This window comes from Saccostrea cucullata, unplaced genomic scaffold (assembly GCF_032062105.1).
Source record: "Saccostrea cucullata isolate Sc308-1 unplaced genomic scaffold, CSIRO_AGI_Scuc_v1 ctg9202, whole genome shotgun sequence".
Taxonomy (NCBI): Eukaryota; Metazoa; Mollusca; class Bivalvia; order Ostreida; family Ostreidae; genus Saccostrea; species Saccostrea cuccullata.
The window spans coordinates 54,380-65,000 of record NW_026925887.1 but is presented as its reverse complement, the minus strand read 5'-3'; the positions used below and the strand labels follow the sequence as shown (position 1 = coordinate 65,000).

The following is a 10,621-nucleotide window of genomic DNA, read 5'->3' as shown; positions in this document are numbered from 1 at the left end:
AACAGTTTTTAAAAAAGCTTCCTGTAAATATTATTAATACCCAAAATGCTTGGTATGATTGAAGAATATAATCATTTTACATTTTAAACTTCCTTTAAGCTCCTTACAATTTAAAATCAATGGAAGTTTGAAATTCTGAATAATAGCAAGATGAATATATGTTGTATGTCTTTATACCTTAAACCACGTCAACCGCCAACACATGACAAAAAATGATAAAACTTCTAATTTAAAATGATACAAATATTGATATGATATTTTTGAACTAAACAATGCAAATCATATATAATTTTCAATTAAAAAAACCTGAATGAATCATATATTAGATATAACGAACAAATTCCTTATCAAATATTTAAAAAAATGTTTTAGCGCATTGCAAACTTGAACCCGATGAAATAAATCTTGATTTATATTGATAATTAAAATTTTGAATTACGTATAACAGGACGGTATACAATCTATATGAAACAAATTCTACAATATATTTACGCATTACATACGTACAATGTATACATTAAAATATATGTTTATGATGGAATGCATTTTAACTCTTTCAGACACGCAACGTATATTTGAGGAAAAAAAAATGTATTTGATTTTTGTAACAGAGTTCTTTGTCATTGGGTAAACTTAGAATGCATTGCATTTTTCACCAATAGTGGACATGATTGAAGCACTTGATCATGGATTTTTTCTGTACCCAATTAGATTCCATCATTAAATGTAATTACATTAATTCAAGTAAATTCTGCAATGCCTAGAAATAGTTGACATTTCCTTTCCTTCAATTCGTAAGAAAGTTTATTTTGTGCATTTTTCAAGAAAAGTAAGGTTCACAATAACCTTTCTTGTTTTCGTAAAAATCTAATAATTTCTATCTATTCATCATACATTTAACTTTGGTAGAAAGACCATTTAGCAAGAAAGCCTCATTAACTTCTCACTAACGCAGTTGCTCATAAAAAGAAGGATGGCGTATGTGACTTAGTTCCTGATATCCTGTAGAATCCTCAGATTTATCAGAGTTGTCCACCGTTCGCTTCATTTCTCCACGTTCTTGGTACCGGCCATTATCACTGACATTATCATATATATCTCTATCCAGTGTAATTTCTTCTTTTGACGACTGTTGGATATTTTTCTCATGATTGTTTTCTTGTTTTTTCAATTTATTTCTGCAATTCAAAGATAAAATAACAAGTAAAATTAAATGTAAGTTCAATTTTTAAAAAAACATCTTTCGCATTAAAAAAGTGTTTGAATCTTTATTACTAACCTGTATAGTAAAATATACACGTTTAAAAAAAAAAAAAAACTCTTAAAGAAAACCATTCATGTAACATGATCTACCTCTTGGAGATATAAGAAATTTAAAATATATACACATGGATGATCGAAATTATGGACACTGGATGAAATAGCTACGTCTTTCCAATTATCAAAACGATAGGAAATTAGGAACAAACATGAGGATCATGGTAGCAAGAATAATAACATTAACTGCGTTTCGTTTCGAAAATCCAACACTTAAAATGTAAACATTACTTTACTATTTTAACACCCTTGAAAGCATGTTCCCTTAATACCTGTTGCTGCAAATAACGGCAGATTATTACAATAGCATATATCGTTTTATGCACTTTCTAAAATTTTGAATACGACCCATAAAATATAATATCTACAATTTTACTCAGATTATTTTGATATAATAAGTTCAATCAAAATCAATTAAACTCACCTGTAGACAGGCTCCCGTCTTAGCATCACATGTTCCATTAAAACACCCTTTGCTACATGTTTCATTACATCCGTAGCCGTGGAGTCTCATTGTACATTCTAATTTTGCAAATAATATTTATTTTCTTCAAATATAAAAAAATGACATTAAATATTGATTCAAAAAGAGAAAGTTATTAATACAAATAAAAAATATCCACTGCACATATTCTTTTGCATAAGTTTATACTATATATTTAGGGAAATAATAAACACATTACCTTGTGTACAGTTGATTCCCTGGAAACCTTTTTCACAGCCATTTAAGCACCTTCCATTTATATGATGACACTGTGCTTTTTCGAAGCAAAAACCGCAATCATGAATATAATTTAATCCATATTTCCCATCAGAACATACTACGAAAAAAAAAAAACAGATTCAAAGTGTATTTATTTTTAAAATTAATATAATAATAGCATTGAAGGATATCTTATGTCAATTTTCAGCTTTTGTACACTTCTTAATCACTAGATTCTATATCTTACTGATTGTAATGGAATGTTATTTATGTAGGTAATAAAATGTTTACTTTTGTCACATTTCGGATCCATCCATCCTGCCTGACAACCGCCCTTACATCCACCTGTTACTCTGCCACAAACACCAGGGACTCCACAGGTGATGCTGCATTTTTCCTGGCAGTTGTGCCCGTGAAACCCTATATTGCACCCTAAAAACGATTGAAATACTACAATTACAAAGTGTATAACTAGAATATTATTCATTGGGAAACTGTGGTCTTTGGTGAGTTTTCCTATGCATCACAACCTCTAAATTCTGCAAACATTGCTCGTAGATACTAAGTCCATAGACGAAAAACTAGACAATGTATGATTTATGAATGTGTTGATTAATAAGTATATTTTTAAAATGCCGTTAATGTTCCAGAAGAAGTACTTAAAAAATAAATAAATTAAAGTCATATTAAAAAGAAGAAATATTTACATTTATATATGTTTTTATTCTATGCATAATTGATTTGTAAAATGAAGTTCCGTTCGGTATTAATAATTATATTTGACAAGAATATGGATTTGATGTAAACTAAAGTTTTCCAACCTTCTGAACATCTTCCTTCTTGAAATCCTCTGTCACATCCACTAAAGCACGTTCCATTGACGTGATGGCATTGTTCAAAATTCAAGCACGAGCCACATGCTATATTACAATTTGGACCATAAAACCATCCATCACATTCTGCAAGATACATTTACTTATCATATCACATGTAAGCAAAACAAAAATGGCTGCAGATTTGTAACTCGCTGGACTACCAGAGTGATACAAGGTCCCCTATTGAAAAAATGTGTATATCTCTTGCGCAGAAATAAAACTGTTTTTCAATTTATTTCGCTGTATATTTACGATCCCATATCAAATATTAAAGACTGTGTGTTTCTAAGAAAAATACCTTGCTTCCATAACACAATATTCCACTAAAACCGCTGAAAATTACCCTCAGGGGCTTAAAATTGAAACCATTGAACATTACGCTTGTGTCTACTGCCATTTTGAGAGGAGAGACAAGAACTGCGAACGATAATATTGTTCTCCCGCCTACATCCAAGTCATTTTCAAAAGTTAACAAATTCGATGAATTTAAAATATTTGTTATAGAAAATTATATGGATTTTCATGAAATATTACTTATTTTGGGAAAAGGAGAGATAACTCTATAATTTTGGTAACACTTCTGTTTTCATAATAGATATCAAGGGAAAACGGAAAAAAAAAACAAAAAAAAAAAAAAAAAAACATCACCCCCCCCCCCCCGCAGTGACACAAAAATTCCATTTTACGGGTAACATGGACTGTTATTTCACAAATTCAAACCAAAGCTTTTTGTGTGTCACGGGGTGGGGACATATGTTTATTGAGAAAAAACAAAAAAAAATGATTATTTTTTACCAATTCCAAAGCAATTTACAACTGAAACATTATATTTTATTAATAAATTTATGTTTTATTTATTTGTCTAAAACATAAGAAAATATATAATCAACATTCACACATTCAAGACTATTTCAAAATATGGTGATGCTTGAAAGTCTGATTTTAATAGAAAATATAGTTTTCCCCCTTTTTTCAAGGGCTAGAGTGAGGAATAATTTACTATTTAGCTCTGGTATCAAGACAGTTCATCGATTTCTATTGAACTTTGTATTTAACAAAGAATTTATGGCCAAATTGCCATTTATATTGAATTAAATGGCTGTAAAATGTAGGCGGGCCTCGAGAATTAGCATGCGTATTTCTTTGGTCCAGTGTGATTAGGACGTGACTTGAATGTGAACTTTTGTTGTGATATTAGTTAGAAAATATGTTAGGCAGATATGCTTAGAGGTATTTAGATATATTAAGACAAATTTTTCGAGTTTTCAATATGAGTTTTCAATTTTTTTGTGGCACTTTAATTGCTTTTTTTTATTCTTTAAGGTCTGTTGTCCTTTTATTAAACCAATTTTTTTTTCATTTTCAATGAAAAATTAAGAAAACCAGTCAGGAGCTACAGATTTGCAGCTAGATTCTATTGAGTTAAGTACAGTCTTTTCATATGATTTCAACTTGACATGAAAATACCCCAATTTATACATAATTGACAAAACCGTTAAGCCTTTTGATTATGACGTCACAATGTATATAGCACCAAAAAATTAGTCTCAAGTTATTTACTAGATCTTTACCTTAAGTCGGAAGTTACTTGACAAAAATAGATTCAATTGCAGAAAACATTCGATTAAATTTTTACCCACTGATTAAATCATAGTTCTTATTATCGGTGTTTCAAACAACAATAATTTTGTTGGTGTCAAAGAAATGCATGCTTTTAACTAATATTTGAAGCAATATACCATTCTCGCAGAACGTTCCCTTCCAACCAGGGCTACATCCATGTTCACAGATCCCAGAGAATCTGTTACAACCTTTACAGTTTGGCTTACATTGTTCTGCACAATTCTTCCCGTGTCTATCAAGTGGGCATGCTGTAACGGAAATAGAAGGTAATAATGAAACATACTGAAATCAAATAGCAAGTAAATCCATATAGAAAAATTAAAAAAAAAACACGGATTTCAATAATGTGGAAATGTTTTATCAACATTGTCTGTTAAACGCCAAGTACTGCAATGATAAATGAAATGTAAGCATGTGTTCAAGTACTCGATGAAAAAGAAGATAATGAATATTGCAATACAATAATTTTTGACATCAAATTAATATCGTACGTAGATATTATTCTCCAATAAATTATGGACGTCATCAAGATATCGGTATTATCAGATCAGACACAAGTACATGTTTCAACATGTATATTAGAATTGAATATTTCACTATAAAATTAAGTATTTATTTAGACCATATCCATGCACCGTCTTTCGCAGTCTGAAGTGTGTGATTTGCCTAAACAGCTAAAATATTTTGGAAAGGACAGCTAGGTTGTGCTGCTCCACTAGCTTCCTACGACATTTACAATCCATTTTAAACTACACCAGTAATAACTGATATTGTTGTTTACGTTGACTTCATAAAATCTATTGAATATATATGTATGGCTAGACATGGGATCAGGAGCAATGGAGGAGTTAAGTTCCCTGTGATCGAAAACTACGTAGATACTTAAAAGTTTTTAAGCATTAGCATCCTTTTCCTAGTCTTAATCTCAAAATAAACAAAAATCTTGAAAGAAAAGCATTTGGTGTATCCTTAAAAGCACTTTTGTTTTAAATGGAACAACATTTTCTTCATACATTTATTGCATTTATCTCCATGCGCTCCTACGTCACATCCAAACTTACAACTTCCGTTCACCAGATTACATGGTTCTCCATTACTGCAGTTACCGCATATTATGCTACACTCAAGGCCATATCTATTATTGTCACATTCTGAAAATTTAATTCATTCTTTAATATTAGAGACGAGTGGAAATTATTTCATATAAATGATATAATGTAAAATATTAAAAACAACTAAAGTAAGGGGTTTATCTATTTGTATAAATATTTTGAGTAAAAACCTAGCTTTATAAATGTCCAAAATAAATTTATATATAAAGATATGGTTGAAAGGATTATTGCAAGTGAAATAAGTCCCTTCTTTTAAAATTTCTTTCTCAAAATCTCAATTTATTTTTTGATACACCTGCATGTTTGATATACTTACGCTCGTCACATCGTAGACCTTTGTAACCACCCACACAACCAAGACATGCTCCATCCTCAATGTCACAGTGTCTCTCTTGACAATTCTGAGGACACCGTATATCACAGTTAGGTCCATGAAATCCTCCAGTCGGGCAACCTGTGAATAGATCAGAAAGCTTTTGCTATATTTTTATCAAATTTAAAAAAAAAAAATCTTTTTTCTCTTTTTTGTATGGCTGAAATACTGCCAACTCGGCGATAAACAATAATAATCAATCTATTTTGTATCTAATATCTACATGTACATCTAATTCCTATATACATTGGACCCGATTTTCTCACATATACCCACATTTCGACAAGTATACAGTGATACTTTATTAAATGCTTAAAATTTTAGTGCATTACAATACAATTTGTTATAAATAACTATGTGTTGATACAGATATTGATTAGAAATGCACAGATAAAATGTATGTTTCTCATGAAACCACTCAAGACGGTTGATATTCGATGAATCTTAATTTAACATAAAATATAATTATAAAGAAACATAACTGTATAACTTTTCAACACTACAGATATTTTCTGACCGTAAACTTCAAGTTCACAGAGTTCGTTTTAAGCGTATTTAGAATATCCAGTAGGGTAGGTAACTCCTGGGAGTCTCTCATTGTAGAAGATGACGTATCGTCCCTGTCGTGGACATAAAATACTTGTTGGATTAGGAATTGTGGCTCTAGTATAGTTGATGTCCTTAAAACACAAAAGTCCGTCTAATCTGTTAGTCGTGTTCGACATGTAAACTGCATATCCAAGAAAGCGAGAGGTGTAGTTATTACTTTGACCTATTAAACATTTATAAGAATATTATGTCCTATAAATAAATTTTAAGAATATTATTGAATTTTCACGAAAAAAAATCAAAGTAAAATGCTTATCAAACAGGCAAAAGTCGTTGAATATGACAAGGAAGTGTTTGAAGGAAATATAAATACTCAACAGAAGCATCAATTGAATTTTAAGTAGTCATTTTTGTTCACTCTAGGAAAGTGTCATTGAAATCAAAACTTGTCATTGATATTCTGATTGTTACATTTCGTTTCACACAACAGATTGATTATATTTCTAAAATGCATTTATAAACATACCCCAAGGCAAATTGTCCGTCCTGTAATATATTTTGATATGATGCACACTTTTTACTTCCTCTAGATTTACTCGCCATTCTGCTGTCTGTTCATAATCATTCTATATTGTACATTGCCCACTTATATACGACAAATCGACATAAAGTCCATCCACGGCTTTATCTGCTCCCCAATCCGGATAAGGATAAGGATACCGCTGCCATGCAGACTTATTTAAAGCAATGTTTTCTGTAACGAAACAAACTGAGCCTAAATTGGGGAGGTTTTCCACCTATAATGTTTTCATTTTTTGACAGTTATGGAATTTCTGTTCCTTAAATGCCTTCTTTTTCATTTGAACATTTTAATTATTTAATTTAAAAAAAACGTATCACTGGATGTAGTCATGCTTTAAATCTAAATTAGGTACAGCATGTATATACATAAACAGTTTATTATTCATAGGAAAATTATAACAAAAAATGTAAAAGGCATCGAATGATTATTTTGCTTATCAAACGAATTACGACAGGTTACATACAGTAGGAATATATCTCTTTTCGGAATAGTATCAATATCTGTTATGATTTCTTCGTCTTATTTAAAATTGTTTGATAATGTTTCTTCTCTCAAAAACAAACCTTTTTACATGTATTAGTATAATAATTTAACTAGATATTTATTTAGTGCAGTAGAATGTAGGGGGAAGATATTTCATCATTGCTTTTTACCGAAAGGAAGTTATGTAAACAAACAAGGTTGTAAAACTTTGTAAATATTACAGATTTGAATAATCCTTCCTTGTTTTCCTCTGCTTAGTTTAAAAAACAAGAAATATATAATAACATGTCTCAGGTCTTACGATCATATAACTGATAAATTCACATAATATATATTTTTTCGGTAAGTTGTATGTTTTAACAACTTGTTCTCGACGAGACAAAAAATTAACACATATTCTTTCATGAGAAAGTATTTTCAAGTGAAAATCAAGGTTCCAGTTTTAAACATTACCGTCATGAGTATTTATATTAACACATTGTCGCATATCAAATATTTATAACCTTTACAAGAAACCTTTAACAAAACACTACTTATAAGGGAACTGGATGGACAGAAGTAAATTTCTTCTAAAATTATTTGTATTTTTAAACCTTCATCCTAAAGTAGTTGATTTGCAATATATACGTATATATTTTTATATTTTTTGAATATTCAGTTATATCAATTTAGAAAGATCACCTTAAAACGTTCTATTGAATGAAACATATGGAGATAGAGAACAGAATTCATGATCAGGAGTCCAAAAACAATACAAAACAGGAGCAGAGCAGAGCAAAAAATAGTTATTTCTGTTACAAGTGTATTTTGTAGTGATTAAGCTTGCTGTAAGTTTAGTTGTTGATATGCGCGTAAGAAAGAAAGGAAGAAGGAGAAAGAAGTAATTGGTTCAATTAGCTGATAAAGCAGATAGATCTTACCATAAGCTAGTGCAATATACATGTATCTTGAAATTATTAATCCACTGAAATAACCAAAAAGTACAACTTCACCTTCCATTTCCTTTAATATAACATTTTTTTAATCCAGGAAGTATAATTATGTTTTTGTACCTTACGCCGATTTAAACTTCTCAATAAGGTTTGTATGAAAGTCATTTAGTAACTTTAACTGGTTTTATTTTAAGATTTATCGCTAAAACAAACCGGGTCATTTTTTTTTCTATTTTTAAAGTATAGGTTACCAAGTCATGCAGGGAGATAAGGAACAGTATTCAATCTGAAAGTCAATAAAACAATTAAAAAAAAACAAGAGCAGAACAAACAGATACCCCCAAAACATCAGAGGTGGGATCAAGAGCCATGGAGGAATGAAAAAAAATCACTGTTTGCGCTCAATAAGGACCTGGTTGCAGTCTTCATTTGTAATTACATGTACATATATTATAATTTATTATTGAATGTTTTGTTTGCAAATAGTGCATATTGCAAAAGACCAATATGTGTTTCTAAATTACGAGTGAGTATAGTTTTTCAAATATTGTAAAATTATTGATGACAACAGTTCAAAAGTTAACACTGGAAGCATTTGAAATGAACTATGAAGACAGTGCACAGTAACTAGGCCTAAAATTCTAGTGATTAATTACAAATTTTGTGAAATCGTTCTATAGATTTTCCTATGATCTTTTTTTAGTATAATAAGAAATTTTCGGTATAATAATTTTAAATGAATAAAATGCCATTCTTTGTAATACATTGAACGTCAAAAAACACTGTTTTTAAAAGTATGGTCGTATTTTATTTCTTAATTCATTCAATAGCGTGTACTTTCTATTCTGAAATTCCTTTATGTCGGCAGGATCATATGAAGCTTCTGAAATCCGACGATTACAACAAATGGAGGTCAAATCTTGTAAAGACGAGTTTTTGATAGTTTTTGCTCCCATTACAAATATTTCCTTCAGCCTTCAATTTTGACCTGATATGGAGTCTTAGGTTGATATCGGATGAGATTAAGATTTTGGCAGTACTACTCTCTATATGATATCTCCAAAAAGAGTGTTGAGGCATACTGATTGCCATATCCGTTCTAACATTTGCAATCATCTTGAATATTAAATAATTCTTGAGAGTATAGTAAAACAATTGTTATTTATATTCCTCTATCAAGAGGGCAAGACATGCCAAGGAAACAAATCATGAGTACATCGACGGAAGTTTAATCAAGGATGTGAAGCAACTATCAATTGAATTGATATGCATTATACTAGGAAAACGACAGGTTCGTGAAATGATTCACTGAAATAAAGGACTTTTTTGTGAAAACAGCTTCACACATAGAAAAAAAAAACAGGAAGTACTACAAAACCGCAACCTGCAGCCGAATAACATAACATGTTACTCATAAATTAGCATAATAAAAATATCAGTAGATTATAAACATTGCGATGTGATTAGCAATCGTTAATCTGGCATATTTCATGATTTAACATACGAATCCCCGAAAAACATTTTTTAGCTAATTTAGCATTCCATGTCAGAAAATGAGGATGATTTTCAAAATGAAGTGGAGTGTCATATTTGAAGCTTAAAACGTCAGAGCTTTGCTCTTAGAAATTGTAAACATGAATTTAAACAATCTTATTAAACACGTTTGTACTTGTAATCTTTCTCATAATATTAATGTCATTTTATTTTCTCTCTCTCTCTCTCTCTCTCTCTCTCTCTCTCTCTCTCTTATAACAGATAAGCGAAACATGTCCAGAGCGTTCTTCATGATGGAAAAGAAAATTGTATTTTGTCGCACCTCTGATGTTCTTTACCTCTGTGATATTGTCGGCTTTGATAGAATATCACACTGACAGTATCACTTTGAACATATTGAAGGTGTGATACACTGAATAAGTTTTTATTCTATGTTGAGAAAATTCATTCATTAGCATCAGGTAGAGAACTCTGCCAGTGTAAAGACGAATAATGACCCCCATAGAATAATGATAACTCTTGTCATTATCCGTCGTCAAAAAATGACCATTTTGCCCGGAAAAGGGTGCCATCACCT

General features: G+C 30.5%; 1 protein-coding gene and 1 pseudogene across 1 annotated transcript in view; both read right to left on the bottom strand.

Annotated features, from left to right (window-relative positions):
* The window catches only part of LOC134269942 (multiple epidermal growth factor-like domains protein 10), a 10,019-nt gene extending 9,715 nt beyond the window's left edge, over positions 1-304 (bottom strand). Inside the window, exon 1 of the mRNA XM_062752115.1 lies at positions 1-304. This exon is cut by the window's left edge and continues 292 nt beyond it. The gene's annotated coding sequence lies outside the window, so the exon portion shown is untranslated.
* A 924-nt stretch (positions 305-1,228) lies between these two features.
* LOC134269940 (protein draper-like) lies at positions 1,229-8,077 on the bottom strand (annotated as a pseudogene).
* Positions 8,078-10,621: the final 2,544 nt, after the last annotated feature.